The sequence below is a fragment of the Elaeis guineensis genome, chromosome 14 (genome assembly GCF_000442705.2).
Source record: "Elaeis guineensis isolate ETL-2024a chromosome 14, EG11, whole genome shotgun sequence".
NCBI lineage: Eukaryota > Viridiplantae > Streptophyta > Magnoliopsida > Arecales > Arecaceae > Elaeis > Elaeis guineensis.
In genome coordinates, this window is record NC_026006.2 from 69,128,512 (window position 1) to 69,147,929 (window position 19,418).

The following is a 19,418-nucleotide window of genomic DNA, read 5'->3' on the forward strand; positions in this document are numbered from 1 at the left end:
GAGTTTTCTTAACAGTCCTTGCATATTTTGTGGCTCTGTCTTGTGCTGAATTCACCTTGCTTCCAACCTCTCTGTAGTCGATTTAGTAGGAGGCCTTGTTTTGTGCTGAGTTCTGCTAGCTCCAAACCTGTGGGCTGCTGTCTTACTGTTAACCGGCAGTTTTATGTGTGTTCTGTTCTGTGCCGGTTTGAGCCTTCATCCAGAACTACACAGTTTTCTGCAAAGCCATTGTTGTACTCCTGTTAGTATTCTCTCAATAAAAATGGGGAACCAGTCGCTTCTCCTTTTCTCAGCACAAAAAAAGAAATAAGGGAGGGGGGACGCCGTTTTGTCTACACTGCTCGAGCGCCTGAGATCCGGACTCCAAATTCGAGGCCTTCATCATTCTGATTTTGGAAAGACCTGCAAATCCCTCTGAGTCCATGGAGTCCCTAATTAAATACGCCAAGTTGGTTTGGCGCTCATCTGCCAGTGTGGATTCATCCTCTTACTTTGCAGGAATGAAAAGGCCCGGTGAGGGCAGGTCATACGCGAGAGCCATGGCCGTTCGTTGCTACGTTTTAAGCCACAACCGGACGTCAAAGGCCCCAGCTGCCTCCTAGTGACATGGCGATAGGTTGGGAGCCCATCTCTTGCTAAGTTCCATAAGAATAGCCGGACCCAAGGATGCGTCTTCACTTCCCATGAAAATCGAAGATGAGATTCATTGGACGTTACTTGTGCCAGCACACAATCAAATCACTCACTGAAAGCAGGACCTGCCACTCCGGCAACCTGAGAATAGAGAAAATTTCCTTGAGAAAAATCAATCCACCATGCCATCCGTGGTAGATTGGAGACAACCTGGAAATTGGGGGTACAACATAACCACCCCTGCAATAAAGAAAGAGTAGAGGCCTCGTCGAAGAGAAGTAAGAGGTAATCGCTTTCTAAATCGAAGAGGCTCCCCGAGGCGGGTTACCGTCGTCGCTCCGATCGCTCTCGAATTTATACCAAACGCCGCACCACCAGAGCCTACAAGTTTGATGGTTCAAGAACGACGTGCCTGCTGCTCTAGGTAGGAAAGATACATGCCTCGATTGCATGTCAGCTAGACCAAGCCATCTATAATTTTGTTGGACTTCAACGGGGGAATTGGTTAATTTATTAGTGCCATGTGTATACAAATACAAGGGGAGGCACACGGTAGCACTAGAGTCATCATCTACCTAGGAAGGCATGGTGTGGAATGCCGTGCAACTAATTTATAAAGTGCATCTCTTAGCGCGCTGCCAAAATGGGCATAACAAATTTTCCCAATTGTGTTAAAGTATAGGGAACATGATACATAAATGGAGGGGAAAAAAAAATAGAAAAAGAATCAATCACATTTACGCACTGAGGAGGTATTTGGTAGTATATAATCTTAACAGGATTATACGTAATTTTACAACAGATAATCAAATTACACCGTTCGTTTTATCATTTTTATAGGTAATGCAGTATTACCCTAAAAAGAGATAACTTAATTATCTAAGAGAAGGTAAGAGGAGGTGAATGTGATTACATGTAATTTTGCAATCAAGCAATCTTGCAACAAAAGATAACTTCATGATCAAAATATTCCTACCAAAATAAATTAAAATATATATTAAATAAATTATGGATAGTCCCAGTTTGTAAAAATAAAAAATAAAATATAATGGACGGTTTCGGCTGGTGATGTCACCGAAAATGATTGGATCCCGAAATTAAGTTGTTCCTGTACAAAATAGACAATAATCAATAAGTAAAAATTGAAGTATTTTAAAAAATTAACTTATATTTTATGTAATTTAAATTGTATATCAAATACTACAATGTAAGATTTCTTATTATTTTACAACAATATTACTGTACATATCAAACATTATGATATAGAATTTTTTGTCAATTTATCAGATAATCATATTTTCTAACGAGCAATCACGTTACCATAGTAAAATTATCTTTATAATGCATAGTAAAAACATGCAAGTGCGCTGAAGGTCATATTTCACCATCCCACAGCTCTTCGAGGCTTTTGTACGGACCAGTTTCATGAACGGCGAAGTCACCCCGGAGTAGCCTTGCCTGCAGAACCAATCCAACGAGATTCTCAAGTAAAAGAGATGGAATGCTCGCATACAATACATGGCCGCACAAATGATGGCATCAGAAACATGCATGCAGATGAATGATAGCAGGGCACGCACTTGGCATGCATTTGATCTTCATTATATATATCAGTAAATAAATATTGGCGTCAGCGGACATGTCACCTATTGTGGTTACCTTGCATGTTTCTGATGGTGTAGATCAGTAGATGTAAGACAGAGAAATACTACCTGTTGGATTTTGGAAAACTGGGAGAAGAGATGTGGAGGAATGCTCCAGCTGAAAAGATCAAGGTTCTCCTTGATTCGGGACTCGGTCGTGCTCTTTGGTAGAACGCTATGACCGCTCTGAATACCCCAGCGGAGAGCAACTTGAGCGGGTGACCTGTTAAGTTTCTCAGCAATCTCGATCAGCGTAGGATCCTTTAGGACCTCTCCTTTGATCCATGACCCTGGAGATCCCAGAGGAGAGTAGGCCTGCCAAAAAACGCAGGGAATTAGGGATGCAACAAGTTGGTTAGAGAAATAATCAACAGACTCGAGATTAGGACTGTAGAGATGTTGCATGGGGTGGTTGTATCGCGGCAAACATGCAGCTAGTAATTAAGCATTTACTGAGAGATGGACGCCTGTGGACTGGCAGAGGTTATGGAGGCTGGGCTGCTGCCACACAGGATGGCACTCGACTTGGTTGACGGCCGGTGGCACCTTGGCATGCGTCACGAGGTCCTGCAGTTTTTTGGTGGAGAAGTTGCTCACGCCGATTGCACGCGCCTGCCCGGACGCGTACAGCCCCTCCATCGCACTCCATGTCTCCCACAGGGATAGAGGGAGCATAACCTCTGCTTCGAGCCCGCGTGATCCGGGCTTTGTCCGGATGGCCAGTGGATCTGAAAGCATTCCATTCTTACGGTTCAAGACCTTGCAAACTACCACCTCCTCATTCATTCATGCGAGAAAAAATTTTTACCAGGTAGAGGTCAATGTAGTCCAGCTGCAAATCAGCTAGTGTTTTACTTAGCGCCTTGGAGACATCCTCAGGTGAATGGTCACTGCACCTGCTCAAAAGAATCAGAAATTTACCATATCATTACAATGCACTACTTTTCTTTTTTTCTTTCTTTCTTTTCTTCTTTTTTTTTTTTAATAAATAAATAAATAAATAAATAAAGAAATTAATGCTTGTATTGTATACTTTAATTTCAAGAAATTGCTTTTGTTGTCTATTACCTATACGAGCTTATTTGTAAATATGTATTACTAAACCACATATATGAAGAAGGATGTATCTTTTAATCGGAATGATAGTCATCGGACCGGCCTTGGATTGTTGCCTCTATGGTTTTGGCTCTTAAAATGAATGCGCGCATATGGATATTATTGATTAGAATATTTTATGCCTACGTAAAGTTACTGCTTCTGATTGCACGCAAATGACATGGGAGGATGAAATCATGGGGAGTGATTCACAACAAAGTTGAAAGTAACAGAATAAAGTAATATATTTTCATTCTGGAAAGAAGTACGTAGCATATACCTAACACGCATATATCTGTCGCTCTGTGATAACTATAATAATGTCCTTAATTTGCACTGGACAAATCCTATGTTGCTAGACTCACCATGGATAAATTTTTTCTTCATGTACGGAAAAGTCAATTGTCCAATCTAATCCTAGAGATTAATAGGGTTACCATAGTTTGGAAGTGATCCAGAGGTCGCCGCGCTTGACCACTCCAGTGGAGAATAGCTGCTTTAAGGCAGCTCCAACCTGCATTACACTCGGCATTGTCATACAACAGTATGAACCGTGTAACCTCATTCAGATAAAGAAATCTAGCATCTATTGGTATTCTGAAATCAGCATCACCATGTCTAAATCTCAATACATCACAACTAATTGCGCCCGTGACCATAAAAACTCAAAAGAAATGCGGACTACGGGGAGATCTATTAATAAATGGACACTAAAAAGTGTACATTAAAGCATTTCCTAGTATAAATTACAGAATATCCAAGGAGCATAGAAAAAAGTGATGGATCTTTTCGCTAACCTCCTTTTCATTTTCATACACTCTGGAACAGTCAATATGCCTGTAGCCCGCCTGCAGAATAGATGTATACCTGTCAGCCTTGAATTCATAGATATGAATGTTCTAGCCGTGCATACATACATGTTACACAAGTAATTTCAATAATTTGAAGGAGTCCATGTTGACATCTCATTCAGCCGGTATAATTTACCACTTGGACTGGTTGACTCTTAGATTGGATGAGTCATGCATTTCATCATTTACTTATAGCAATAAGAAACTTTGATAACAATAATCAAAAGAACTATTTGAACAAATAAATTTGAGTTTAACTCTCTCACTAGGCTGGATTAAGAGTTGTATTTTCATAGGCAAGTTAGTTATATCTCTTTTCCTTTACCTAACGACCTAGAGATCGTAAATAATTGGAGCTAATCCAAAAACATTCTTGAATCAATGGGAAGGGTTCAAATATAATGTTAATCCAAGGAGGTATGTATGACGCTGAAACAAGAAGCTTACCGAAAATGAGAAACCGAAACAAGTTTAAAGAAACATGAGATGTGAAAGTGAAATTATACCTTTACGGCTGTAATAACAGCATCGCCCACCAACCCAGCTGGAGCTTTCCAGGTCCCAAGCCCAACGGACGGTATTTTGGCACCCGTGTTGAGCTCAAAGTAGTGCGGCCCAAATTCAGGCTTCCCTTCGCTTTCCATTTTCTTTTGCTAAGGATTAGGAAAAAGAGAGAAAGAAAGAAAGAAATCAATCCTGATTCTTATCAAAAATAGTTTTCCTCAAAGAAAAGAAAAAAAAAAGGGCAATTTTATAAATTGTAGGCCTAGAGAGGCATTTGGAGAAGGGATTTTCTCAGGACTGCCATTGCATCAAGCGAACCAGTATTTTATAGCAAAACGAAAATAGTGTACAGGGGAAGATAAAAAAGAAGGTACGAACGAACACTTTTTTTTTTTTGGTTTGTTTCTCTCCGTTTGAAGGTTTTGTTTTACCGTTAATTTCACCTGGGAACGCAAAGGCGAGGGAGGGGAATCCAAGGACAAAGCGGGGTGATCGGTGCTGACTCGCTCAACCAAAATAGGCAGGTCAGAAGAAGAAATCTCTCGGCTAAATAACTGGATCACCATTTTTTTTTCCCATCGCATTATTAAATAATAATATTATTTTTAAGTGATTTATCTCTGCTTCCTCAGCGATAATAATAATAATAATAATATTATTATTATTATTATTATTATTATTATTATTTAAGTTAAATGGTGTCTTTATTTGAGGTGAATGCTCGCTGCATCCGTTCACAAGAAAGAACGGATTCTCTGCGGTACTTAAAAAGTACCACGGGATGCTATACATGCTTTGAAGACGTCCATCAAAAAATGGGTGGCCGCACGCACTTACGCATACATTAAAATATTAAGAAAATTATCAAAAACCCATACGTTGTATGGGACCAGATGTATGAAAATAATTTTTCTTCTAAATCTAATCAAATTTAAAAAAAAAATTATATCTAAATAATAAAATAATATTCATTCAAATTTTTAGGATCATCTTATATTCTCAACTACCTATATAAGTAGGCTTTAATTGTAAGAAGATAATCATACCATATATTAATAATATAATTTAAAATGAATAGATGTTCTTTTTAGGTGATACAACAAAACTCATTTGAGAAGCTGAGTTGGCAACACTCCAATACTCCTTCATAGAATATATATATATATATATATATATATGATAGGAATGGATAAATCCTAAGGTTGCATTTGATACATTGGCAGGTAGTGGTAATCTGGATTACCTGGTACTCTAGATTATCTGCAATATAGATAGATTGTCAGTAATGTTGATTTTTGTGTTTGGTACACACAAGTAATATTATAGTAAAATTACTGAAAATTTTAATTGACATATTTGGTATGACAATCAGATTACTGATGATATAACATCAAAATTTCAAAATACTCTTAAATTAAATTATTAATTTAATATTTTTAATTTTTTATTTAAATTTTTTAATAATAAAAATTATTATATAAAAAATTATTATTATTTAATATTTATTATTATTATTATTATTATTATTATTTTATTTTTTATTTTTTTCTTTCTTCTTCTCCTGCATGCTACACCTCGACCCTCCCTCCCCACACCCAGTCGTCGTGCCTCCGGCACCCCCCCCAACTATTACGCATCCAGCATCGCCCCCCGGCCTCACTACCCACATCCCAGCCGCCATCGTCGCCGCCCCACTCTGCCTCCTCCCGACGTCCTTCCTCACCACCACCATCCCCTTCGACCCCACCCTCATCGCCCTCAGCACGTTTGTTGGATTCCTCAACCACCATTCCACCACCGTGAAGTCCACCTCCTCCAACTCCCCTATCACCTCCTCTGCCTTTCCAACCACCACCCCCCGCTTCATTGCCGGCAACCCTGCTCTCTGCATCACCTCTTCATACTCCGCTGCCGATCTCTCGTCCAGGACGACGCACATGTGCCGCCCCCTCATGTGCCGTGCGACAGCCTCGAGGCCGAGGCTGATGGCGGTGCTGTCGTCGTGCTCCTAAACGGGGCTGGGGGGAGGAGGTGCTAAGAGGATGGTAGAGGGGGACGGGGCATGAGAAGATAGTTGCGGAGGGGGATGAGGCCTGAGAAAACAGTGGCGGAGAGGAGGGGGGCTTGAGAGGATGGTGGCGGGGCCGAAGGGGAGGGGGCACTCAGAGGACGATGGAGGAGGGTAAGCACCATGAGAGGAGAAGAGAAATAGCAAACGGAGAAGAAGGAAGGGGTAATTTTGTCCAAAAAAATTATTATCAGATTACCACATCTCCGATAATCTGGATAGCCACTCATTGCTCAGACAATCTGGATTGCCTTACGAAAGGTAATTCTGATTCCCATTGCAAGATAGATTGTCATTAAAAATGAATATCAAATATAGTTATCCAGTGAGCCCAGTTTAAATTACTGACAATCTGGATAGATTGCCACTACCAAACGTAAGTTAAGGATATTCGAATAGTTTAGATAAACATCACATAGCCATCTATCTTTTGATGGACGTCTCCCGTATGTACAGCATCCTAAGATATTTTTTGATTACCGCAGAGAATCCTATTTCTCAGAAGAATTGAAAAAAAAAAAAACATTGCTCCGCCGGTCATTTGTGAGAAATTGGATTTGTGGTTCTCATTACTTCCACGGGATTATTTGTAAATATGTATTACTAGAAGTCTAAAACACGCATAAGAAGATGGCATCACCCTCACGAGTCCTCCATTCATGGACTGGAGTGGGAGCAGCGAGGTTTGGCCGCCTAGCTGCAAGGAGGCTCCTCTTCTTGTCGGTCTAATTTTTTCCAATGCCCGGGCTAATTTGAATTGGTCTATTACTGGGTGACAATTAGGTGGTCTCAGATTATTCATAATTCTGTGCCTGTTAGGCCTCTTTTTTTGAGAAGAAATGAGGGGAGTAAGATGCTCTCGTCGTCATGTATTATATTAATATAGCAATCATGGCAAGTGTTTCGGTTAAGAGGGTCACATAGAGTTATATGTACAAAATAAAGGCATATCCAACCGAGGTTATGTGTGTTGGGATATACCGATTGACCCCCATACGCTGATTTACTCTCGAACCGATCTGACCGACGACCGACAGATAACTCCGACCGACGTCCGACTCTACCGACCGCACTGATCGATGACTGTCGATAGTAGCTGCCGACATTATCCAACTGAAGGAGTGTCGGCCGGGCAAACCCATTCTGTTCCCAACCAGCTGAGCGGTGGAGCCCAAATCATCGACTCACTGTCGGGGGCGGCAGCCGACGTCCGACCTCAGCGAGGCATTAAATCGACCGACGGTATCTCCGGGTCATCACCCGATGTCCCGACAGTCGAATACCGACGTATGGTCGGCCAGCTCGTCCAAGGGCTGTACGACCGCTATGGGCTGTTGTCTTGTCAAGGACATGCTGTGCAGTCGTCCTAGGATATTGTCCTGTCGAAGACATGAGTTCGTTCTGACAACTCGCGGCGATTTGATAGCTCCCAGCGATTTGACAACTCTTCAATTGTCTGCGCCATTAATGACGGCGTCATACCGCGCTCTACTATAAAATAGGGAAGGCAACAGTGCTGGAAGAGATCCCTTCGAAACCCTTGAACTTACTCTCTCTCTCGCTAAGCTCCTTGATTCTTTTCTACTGTTGCCTAGTCTCCTTTCTGACTTGACCGTCGGAGGATCTTCGCTGGAGTCACCTCCGGTCAGTACGGATTTTTTTTACAGATGCTCATTCCCGACGACCAGACGACGAAGAGATTGGCCGCAACAATGTGTTTTCATCTTAATTCATGGAAGTATCCCATCCTCTACAGTGAGGAGTAGCGATTTTACATTTCAGTGGAAACTTCAGCTTGGAGCAATTAACCTTGAACCGTCTCTCAAGGTTGTCGAAAGAGGTTCTTCAAAGTCCTCCAGGCAGCCAAGTCTTACGCAGCCGGTATTGGCATCCGCTGTTGTCCGTTCGCCGAACCACTGAACGATTGTTTTTCCCACCTCAGCGTTGGCACGAGCCTCAAAGGAAAATAGTCTCTTATTACGTTCTAACCAAATGCCTGTTAGGCCTCTTTATACGTCCTCATGAATCATGATAACACTATGCTCGATCGATATCATACACTTATTGATGCAGATAAGGGAAGTATATATTATAAGCTTTTGTTGTTTAGAATTTGTTTATTTAATTTTGGGAAAAGAATCTCAAAGCTGTTGTGATGACAAGGTTTTCAAACCCAGATTTTTCGTGAAACCACCTAGAAGGTTTACTTGCTGCCAGGGGTATCAAAACTGAAACCTCTTTATTTTCATTCTGTCTTGTTATAGCGTCTTATATGAGTTTCTCAGCTACTAAATAGTAAATATGGAGCATCATTCGTGATCTTGTTTTCTCTCATTCTTATATCTTCCACACATCCTTCGCCAACCCATGCTCCTTTGCAAAGAAAAATAATATCGGATTTATTTACTACCATATTTTGTCCTTAAAGAGAGCAAGTTTTCGATATCTTTCCAGATTATTTTGTAATTTTAATTTTCTTTGATTTTTAATCCACCCTTGCACACCAACCATAAATCTGATCCCGTAAACCAATTCAGTCTCCTCCAATGATGATCTTTCCTGAAGTTATGGTTGCGGCTCAATTAAGGTAGATTACATCAAAAAAATTAAGCCAGCATATCTTATCAAATTTCTAAAATTCTTTTAAATTAAAGGCAAAAAAAAAACTAATTAACACCTTAGTTGGATGGCTATAGAAGGCCTTATGGTTGTTCGTTGTTGAACCAGGCAACCTTGTGGATGTCTTTTCCTGATAGCAAAAGATCTCAAAGTTGTAAGAAATTTCTGTCAGCGTATTAACCATGGACATCAGCGCTAGGCTATAATGTTCTTCATCCTTGCAGTCCTATTACCTCTCGATCAATTCCCAAACAATCCACAATTAAAAAAAAAAAATAGACAATACTATAAGAGTAAGAAAACAATACTTTAATAAATGTGTCACTCATTAAAAACTGAAAAGTATGTGTTACTGCTCAAAACCCCATCTGATAGGATGGGTAAGTAAGCTACTTTGCTTAGTGGAGATAGGGTGTAGTACAATGCTTGTGTAATTCTGAAACCATAGAAAACGATCAACGGTTCGCTGGATCACATCCAAAGGGAACCCTCTGTTACTTAAGTGAGGCAGAATTTTAAGGAAAAAAAAAAAAGAGAAATATGAAAGAAAAAAAAAAATATTATATGAGAGTTTCTTTCATCGTATCTTAAAATTTCTTGTGCTTGGTATTTATAGAAACGAAGGGATAAATCTGCGTGATTGAGATCACGAGATTCATGGATGACCAGTTAAACTCTTTCTTTGTCTGCTAATCGGGGTGATGAGGATATATTTTATCGGGCATGGTGTGATTTATACATTTTTTTAATGTCTTAGTTACAATATGCTAAATTATAACTAGACTGTAACCGATTGTTGATTGTTTCGGAGAGTTGATTGGCTATTGATTTAGTTGGACATACGAGCTAAATTGTCAATTGAAACTTTTGGGAGGCATATTGCAACCGACCACAAAATAAAAAAAGCACTCAAATCACAATGCACTTCCTCACTACTATAATCATCAGTGGAGGAAAAAAAAAAAAAAAAAAGCTCAACTACTCATCTGCAAATCTCGTGATTCAACTCTCTTTCATATTGCTTGTGTCCTCTTGAAATTTTGTCTTGATTCAATTATCAAAGGATCCCACACAATCTTCTACCAAAAAAAAAAAAAAAAATCCCACACAATCCGACGACCTCCTAATCATTTTCTCTGATTGCATATTACTATGCTATAGTCCTCCATGTTTATCCAGCAAAGCGGTTTACTCATGCCTCTTATCAGATGGGATTTTAAGCGGCAACAATATGATTTTCTTGATAAAAGAAAAGGCTAATTTTCAAAAGGCTGGGGTAGGAGACCAGTTTGAAAAAGGGCCCTTTATGCAGGACGAGGCTTTGATGTGGCCGGTGTCAAAGCGTACGAACTGCATCATCCAATTGGTTCTCCTCTCCGCAGGTTCGACCGTCAACGTATCTTTTTGAAAATTCAGGACGCACCTATATTTGGTTAACGCTGTAAGAACTAGCCGGGGCGTTTGGTGATCCAACTTAGATCACTATAATAATTAAAAATTATTAATAATTTAAATTTTAAAATAATCTAATTTTTAATGATCTAAAATTATTATATTTAATTTATTATAATACAGTGATTAAAAATTTCTAGTGCTACAGAAATTCAAAATCATCAAGTTGGGATTAAAGAGTGGGATAAAAAAAAAATAGAATAAAATTAAATAATTTTTTTTTTTCTAGTCAGCCCCATTTATCACATGGGGTTGCACGTAACAAATATGAAATAATAGAATTATTTATATTGAAAAATTATGAGGGACCTATTCTTGAATTCTAAAAAGCAAACCAAAGCAGAGGAAAAGAAAAATAATTTGTAAAATTATTTTCTTCTAAATAAGGGTAACCTGAAATTTGTCATGACGAAGGCCACAACCTGTTTCTTATTTGTCGGTACCGAGGCCTTCCGTTGTCAGGTTCGTGTGGTCAACAGGAATCTCATAGGCCATCCAAAAATCTCAGCCGTTTGTTTTTAATTTGGTAAAGTCTATTAAACATTTTTCTGATCAGGTTTTAAGTCAATATTACCAAATGCATGTAAATCTAACTAGATCCAACATCATGCTTAGATAGCTAAATCATATGAGTAGGTTGGCCCCAAGTCCACGTTCTAGCCTCTCACTTTATCAATGCACAATCTTAAAATAAGACAAGATGTTTCGATTTTATTTTTGACGTGCCTTTGATTTTCCTATGTTTGGTTGCAAGAAAAACTACTCGGAAAACTCATCCTTCTTGAAAAATCTGTTTTTTCTGGTTATTTGTTTCATAATGAATTTGGAAAGTTTATAACTAGTTTTGAGCTATTCAACCAACTGATCATATACCTGATATCATAAGGAAACACCGCCTGCATGCCAATCGACACACATGTTATTAATCACAGTGCTTTTTATAGGGACAAAGAAGGACTAGAAAATTAAGCACTTGAAGATGATAAGACAGGAATATATATATATCTTAGAATCAGATAAAATCATTCTTAGATTTGCATGAATGCTGGGCGAAACATTGGCCTGCTTAGATCTCGCCATCCCAGAGTTCCTCCACGCTTTTGTAACCACTTTGAGGCTGAACAGCAAAGTTGCCCCTAATTAGCCTTGCCTGTACATCACAAACCGCAAGATCTCTCAGGAACAAAAGTTAAGCACCCTTCGACTTCTACAAGCAGTAAAATCTCCTTTTCATTATAATACAACTAGCCTTTTTCTCTTGCTCAATAATGTTTAGGTTCCACTTTCTTCCCCGTTGAGGAAAGCTAAAAGAAGCAATCTCATTGGGTCCAAAACTAAAAGACCATTTTCAATGATGGCGAATCAACAAGATTTTTATGTTTGAAAAATGATTACTTGCTCACATTGTTATCATTGTTTATAGAATGACTTCTGACTTTTTATTTTTGTTTTCTGAATTTTCTCTCAACTATAGCAAAACCCATTGTGAAAGGAAAATGAATGAATACGACTGCCATGGATAACTCAGAGACGCACGTGTATATGCAAAAGCGCGCACATACACACACAGACACACACGTGCACGCATGCACAGAGAGAGAGAGAAGAGGGGGGTGGTGTGAAAAGAGAGAGAGAGAGAGGACATTAGGCACAGAATTAACATGCAAGAGAGAGAAAGCAAGGGCCCTGGGCACAAAATAAACACCCTATCCTGTGACAGGCTTTTCTGTAATCAGACTTAAGAAAACACAATCTAAGAAAATGCACGTGATTGTGCAACTCATGTGCTAATGCTATTAGCCGACTCGCATATCGTCAAATACATTGTTCGGTCTAACAAAACAAGGATGCGTGACAGAGAATGAGTACATCCCAATCGGTGAGCTAGAAATCAATCGAATCTACTTTTCAGTAAGGGGGCTGAAAAATAAATATGCAATATTGTGAGGATCAACCATCTAAGCAAGAATACTCATTGATTGATTGTTTTAATAACATCTAGTATTCTTTAATGTTTTTCAGAAGGTAAAGTCTTTCATCCACATTTGACAGTACCTAAAGGCCAAAGAATACTTGAGGTTAGTGCTCTGTACAGGGGGTTGCATATATAGATGATATACAACATTTCAAGGATAGAATTTTTACTTTTAGCCAAGATTATAGAACTCAAATTTATAAACTCAGAGAACTATGGAACTAGGGAAAGGATTACTTGCCTGTTCAATTTCAGAGAACTTGGCAAACAAGTCATCAGGAATGGACCAATCAAAAGGTCCAAATTTTCTTTTATCCTTGCTTCATTTGTGCTCTTGGGCAGCACACTATGACCCATTTGAAGGCCCCAACGCAATGCAACTTGTGCAGGACTCTTGCCCAATTTCTCTGCAACCATCCCCACGATTGGGTGTGTAAGTACATTGCTGCCCTTGATCCATGTTGTCCCAGGTGAACCCAGTGGGGAATATGCCTGCAAAAGGGGCCACATGAAATTTATCTTTTATGCAGATGGGTGTACAAAACTGAGAGATCAAGCAGCATTTAAAACTCAATGTTGACAATTTGAAATCTTACAGAGAGGTGAATGCCTTTTGATTGACAGAATGCATGGAGCTTCATCTGTTGCCAACTGGGATGGCATTCCACCTGAATGACGGCTGGAGGTACATGTGCAGTCACAACCAAATCTTCCAACTTCTTGGTAGAAAAATTGCTCACGCCAATGGCGCGAGCTTTACCTGAATCATATAGTTTTTCCATTGCTCCCCATGTAGCAGGTATATCAAGTTGGACAAAGTTTTCAGGACTGATGCGACTACCCTTTTTAACCCGAACTGGCCAATGGATCTTTGACAAATTTGCGGCATGGTAAGTTAGAAAAATATAGGCCATTACAACAATAATTTGAACAAAATAGATCTCAAAGTTATGCGCTAAAAGTAACATGAGAAAATTAAACCCTGTGAGGAAAACGAAATGGTTCAAAATATTCCCTAGTTTATTTCACCCTAAGATTACAAAACTCATGATTTTAAGCATAAAGAAAGAAAAGGGAAGGTGTAAGCAAGTTTTGGCATTCTTCTAACATTAATGTACCACAACAATATGAGAAATTATAGCCTGTGAGGGAAGAGAATGGTTCAAATATTCCTTAATTTATTTTTCACAAACCTTAAGGTTACAGAACTCATGCGATTTTAGGCATAAAGAAAGAAAAGAGAAGGTATAAGCAAGCTTTGATATCCTATGACTATGAGTCCTGTAGGTTTGCAAGATGTCACCAAGAGTTAGATTTTGATGTCAAAAAATATATGTTAAAGTTACCACAATAGAACATACCCAATAGGATCCAACCTTACATAACCTTTGATCAGAAGGAGAAACCCTTATACAGGTCTAGCATATGATTAAATATGGGAGAAAGCTTCATCCTCCTACAATCAAAAAGTATTCTCACCCTCTCCAGGGGAAAAATCTGAATGTGAGAGAAACTATCTGGCTAGATGTAATTGTTTTGGCTCCTTTGTTCCACTGGCTGTGTTCTTTGACTAAAATGCTCCATTATAACTCTCTTGTATTTCCTCCTCTCTTTCCTAAATGTTCCAGATGTTCCATCACTGCCTTCTTGTCCACTTGACTGCTCCATCAACTCTCCATGATGGACCTCCATCAAGAGCATGCATTACCACCCTACCCAAATGACAACTGATTGGAAGAAGGCAAACAAGAAAAGAACACATAAATGATATGGATAGCAACAGGTCGGGTATGGGTTGGATAGGCCATTATCCATTCTGCCCTATACTTGCCTCGGGGCCGATAGAGCGAGACAAGGGAGATCGGACAGTTCAAGTTGGGTAATGCTACAAAAATCAAATTTTTTGTGTACAAATCAATTTGTCTTCCTTGAGGAAGGGATTTGTGAAGATTTATATATATCCAGGTTGGGTTTGGGGCAAGTTTTATATCCATACCACCCTGAATCAATTGCAGGCCGAGTAAAATCCATCCCATTAAGGTTGGGTCAAGTACCCGATGGAGTGGCATAAATTGCAACTCCTAATAAATGAGATGGTTTATAATTCTAAAAAATTTTTGTTCTTCAAACACCCAAGTGAATTGGCATGGGGAAACACCAATAAACTGAATGATTGGCCTCAGTTTTTGCCTAATTTCAATAGTTGTTGGTTCTTGTAGGATTTGTATTTTTCTTTTTCAATAGTTTCCAATACTTACTTGGAAAGAGCAAAATATAATTAAAATATATTACAAAGAATATGGCTCTTGGGATTAATTTATTTCAAAGGTGAACATAAGGACACTAAAAGCAAGGATTGGAGGAGGGAGATAACAGTTTTTACCCCAGATAGGGGAAGCATAAAAAATTTCATAAAATTTAAAAAAAACAAAAAGTGCATCCATATTTGGTACTGACTATAACCATTACACTGAAAATAAGTACTCTTGACATGAAAACAATAAAATCCAAATACTAAAAACTTACAAGGTAAAGATCTACATAATCAAGCTGTAATTCACTCAAAGTTAAATCCATTGCCACTGGCACATCTTCCGGTGCATGATCACTGCTCCTGAAAATCACTTTACATTTTGTTAGCTAATAGAGAAGTAGCAGAAAAAATTGCAAAAGATGGATCTTCTCCAAAACCTCCATTACGTACATACTGACTATGTAAATATTTAAAGACAAGGAGTAAAACCAACCATAGTTTAGAGGTGATAAACAAATCTTCACGCTTCACTACACCCTCGTCAAACAACTTCTTCAAAGCCAAACCAACCTATAATAACCACAAATAGTATTACAATGTTTCCATAGCTAGCTGACCAAGAAGAGTTGGGAAAAGGAAACACAGAAAAGCAAGAGGTCATCTTTTCTACAAAATGATTAGTCAAGCTCCATAGAACATACAAAACTTATGCAGGCATACCTCTAGTGCTATTTTCTATTAATTAAATGCTATAAGCAAGGGGCATTACTCTCTCTCTCTCTCTCTCTCTGCTGAAATTATTTTATAAAACAAACCTTTCTAAGTTGGATGTAACAATCAGAGTTTTGAACCAATAATCTAAATGGCAACTCTTTTTCCATATTCTCACCTTCTGAAACCAGCAGCCCTGAACTAGGCCTCAGACAACCCTAATATACTTCCAACAAAATCCTTCAACTGCCAAATAATTAGATCATATATTTCTTTTAATCACTCAAACCTATTGTTTCAACTGACTTCTGATATACTACTTTATTGCTTGTCAAATATGGGATCATTTCAAAAGCAAAAAGCAACAGCATTTTTTTCTAAGTTAGATGATCATATAAACAAATAACATTTAAAAAGAACATCCAAAAAACAAGGCAGCGAAGTATCAGAATTCCACCTACCCCTTTTCAACCCCCTTCAGGCTTCCTTATCTTTCCTTCTGTTGTATTTGCATTTTCTTAGAATTTGCATATGATGTTTTATAAATTACAAAGCTCCCTACCATGAGAGGCATCTAATTTTAATATATGTTATCCCAAAGGGATTGTTGTCTAAATGGCAGTGCATGTTTCCGTTATCAAAATAATAAAAAGGATATCACCCAGTTTCGAATAAAGATCGGTACAGCAACCACACAAAGGTAGGGATAAAGGTGCTTTTCTCCCCCATACCCCAATTTTTTTTCAAAAAAGTCAAGGTTCAACTTTAACTGAAGCTGCCTATTGCCTTACCTACCTCCTATCTCCTTTCAAAGATTGGTAAAGACCAATGGCACAGACTGAATACACTTGTTTATATAAAGAAGAAAGTGATGATGGGGAGAGCAAATTAGAAAATTAGGCCAAATTACATTTGGTATGTTGTCACATTATTGTTCTTATTCTATTAGTTCCCCTTGGAGAGGCTAACGAGGACAGTGTATGGATTATGGGTAAACTGTTCAGAAGGTTCCATGGAGACGCTAAGTTCTGCAGCTTGTTGATGTTACAAGATGAACAGAGCAGTGAAAGTTTAAATTTCATTCAGCAGCATTTACTATAACATTCAGTTGAAGTGTCAAACAACTAATTTGGCTTTGTTTCTGATACCATTCTCGCAATCCAAACCAGTATTATTTGTTTGTTGAATTCTTCAAGGGGAAAAATTTGTGTAAATTAACGAGAAAGTAGAGGATAAAGCCAAGATTACTGCAATTCTATTACTATGGATCATGTGGCTTGCCTTCATCACGGTATGGTAGCAGAGAAATGTCGACTGCACCAGCACATAACTTATCTTGAAACAAATAAAAGGGTTCTGGGACTGTATAGAAGTTTATTTTTACTATCATTTCTTTTGCAAGTTTATATCATATTATGATGTTAAAAATGTGATCATTCTTTTGAGTAAAAGAAAATTTTGATGGCATGCACATGCCAATTCTTAATGTGATACATGCATGCATGCCAAATTTTAATGAGACATATCGATCCACTTTTTAGGGAGAGATACACCTATCTTAGCATGTTTGATAAGAGTAGGTTTCTGTTACGTCCTTTTTCCATAAGAAAGCTTGTCCTTTTAGATTGTTTATGAGAACAAAATGGAACAAATTTCAAGCTCTTTTAAACATGAACTGCAAGACATATTTCTCCATAATTATTTTCACGAGCAGTATTATTTTTTATGCTAGTTTTTGATTCAATGAAACAAAATACATAATATGTTTCAAGTGTTGTGGAATATAACCAACTGCCTATTCAGAAGGAAAAAAAAAAAAAATCTATGCTATAAATGCAATTTTTGGACTGTGAATATATGAGCAAAAAAAATGTATTAAGTGGCACAAGACATGTTTCTTTACTGTTGTAAAACTATCATAATAATGCAACGAGAAAAACAAATATTTGAAAGAAAGTTTATAAAATGCCTTGTTTTATCATACCCTTGACAGGGTATATGCTGGGTGTTAATACGATACAGTGCACAACAAGAATTGCACCAAACATTAGTATGAGAATGAGGTCCATATTTAGGAACCTAGTCCTGACAACTTTCTATGAAAAGACAAGGATTCGGCTGCCCCATAGTACATACACCCAATTCTGCACGGTTTAGGACAAGTTTTCATCTAATGATTCCCGAATCCTTCTGATGTAATTATCATATCAGATAAAATGCATTCAAGCATGCACGAAAAAAAAAATTTCTCTCTATGGGTGTAAAGGAAAACTCGAAGCTAGTGTTCACTAAACATACCTCCTCCTCATTGCTGTATGCTCGAGCACAATCAATATGCCTATAACCCAGCCTGCACCATCATAACTGCAACATAAATTTCAGAGCCAAAAAGCAAACCACTCCTGGCAAAAAATGCCTGGAATCAGACAGTCTGTTTAAGTAAAAATGAAAACGGACACATTTTTTTCATCTCAGAGGCCAAAAAAAAAAAAGTTGAGATCGCAGATTCTTCAGCCTTCGATCCACAGCTACGTGCGCTGGCATGGGGAAACGTGGAACAATTACAGTTTCTTTGAAAGAACATAGAATCGGCTTTTGAAATCAACAGCAACTTTGATTACTTCCAGAGATCTTCCATGGGAAGCAAAAAGCAATAAAATTTACAGACTCTTATTTGGCTTAGTACCAGCTATAAAAGAAACAAAAGAATCTTGCTTGGAACTAATCTTCAACCTGGGGCAAAGAAAGAGTGTCTTATCCTTTATTGGTAGCCTCAGAGGACGCGCGGACTCGACCGAAATTTGAACACATATAGAGAATCCAAGAACGATCACTAATTTGCAGTCCAAGTGAGTGCTTGAAGAGAAGATTGAATACTTTGCACTAAATCATACAAAAACAACCCTCAGAAACACGTAGCAAAACAACCGACCATGTTTTTCGCAAGTTTAATCTTACTTCCGATCTGATGAGCAAAAGCATGTCACCAGTTCATAGAACATCAAAACCGCCGCTCTCAGAGACTAATTATAATCTTGAAATCATGAACAAAAATCAAGAAAGACATCGTAATTGACATTTTAATCAAGATCAAATCGTGCAGAAAACCCAACCCCTACAGAGAGGAAAAAGCGGAAGGAGGGAGGGGGAGAGAGAGATTAGTACCTTGACGGCTATTACAGCATCTCCGACGACGCCGGGCTCTGCCTGCCACGTTCCCAGCCCTACCGAAGGAATCTGTGCCCCAGTGTTCAGGGTAAAAAACCTAGCCATCTCACGGAGAGAGACTTGGAACGCGGCTCACAAGTCGCAAGAAAAAATTCCCACGAGGGGGAGAGCTCGGGAGCGTATTTAACGCGACCTCCCCTTCACGGATCGTTGCCACGTAAATGCTATTTGAATCAAGCCGTCCATATGATTTATAAGGATTTGGAAGGTTGATCACGTGGCAAAATTCTTGGCACTCGATCCGTCCCTATTTCAAGGATTTTTTCCGGGGCCATAAAAGGTGTTTGAAGGAGTTGTATCAAAAAAAGGGTGTTTGAAGTGGACCCTCTATAGCCGGCCAAGGCTTGTCGCGCAATGCTAAGGCGGACGTCAGGATTCGCTCCCG

General features: G+C 38.7%; 2 pseudogenes; both read right to left on the bottom strand.

Annotated features, from left to right (window-relative positions):
- Positions 1-2,007: 2,007 nt before the first annotated feature.
- Positions 2,008-4,869, bottom strand: LOC105057038 (NADPH-dependent aldo-keto reductase, chloroplastic-like; annotated as a pseudogene).
- A 6,875-nt stretch (positions 4,870-11,744) lies between these two features.
- LOC140853746 (NADPH-dependent aldo-keto reductase, chloroplastic-like) lies at positions 11,745-19,105 on the bottom strand (annotated as a pseudogene).
- Between the last annotated feature and the right edge of the window lie 313 nt (positions 19,106-19,418).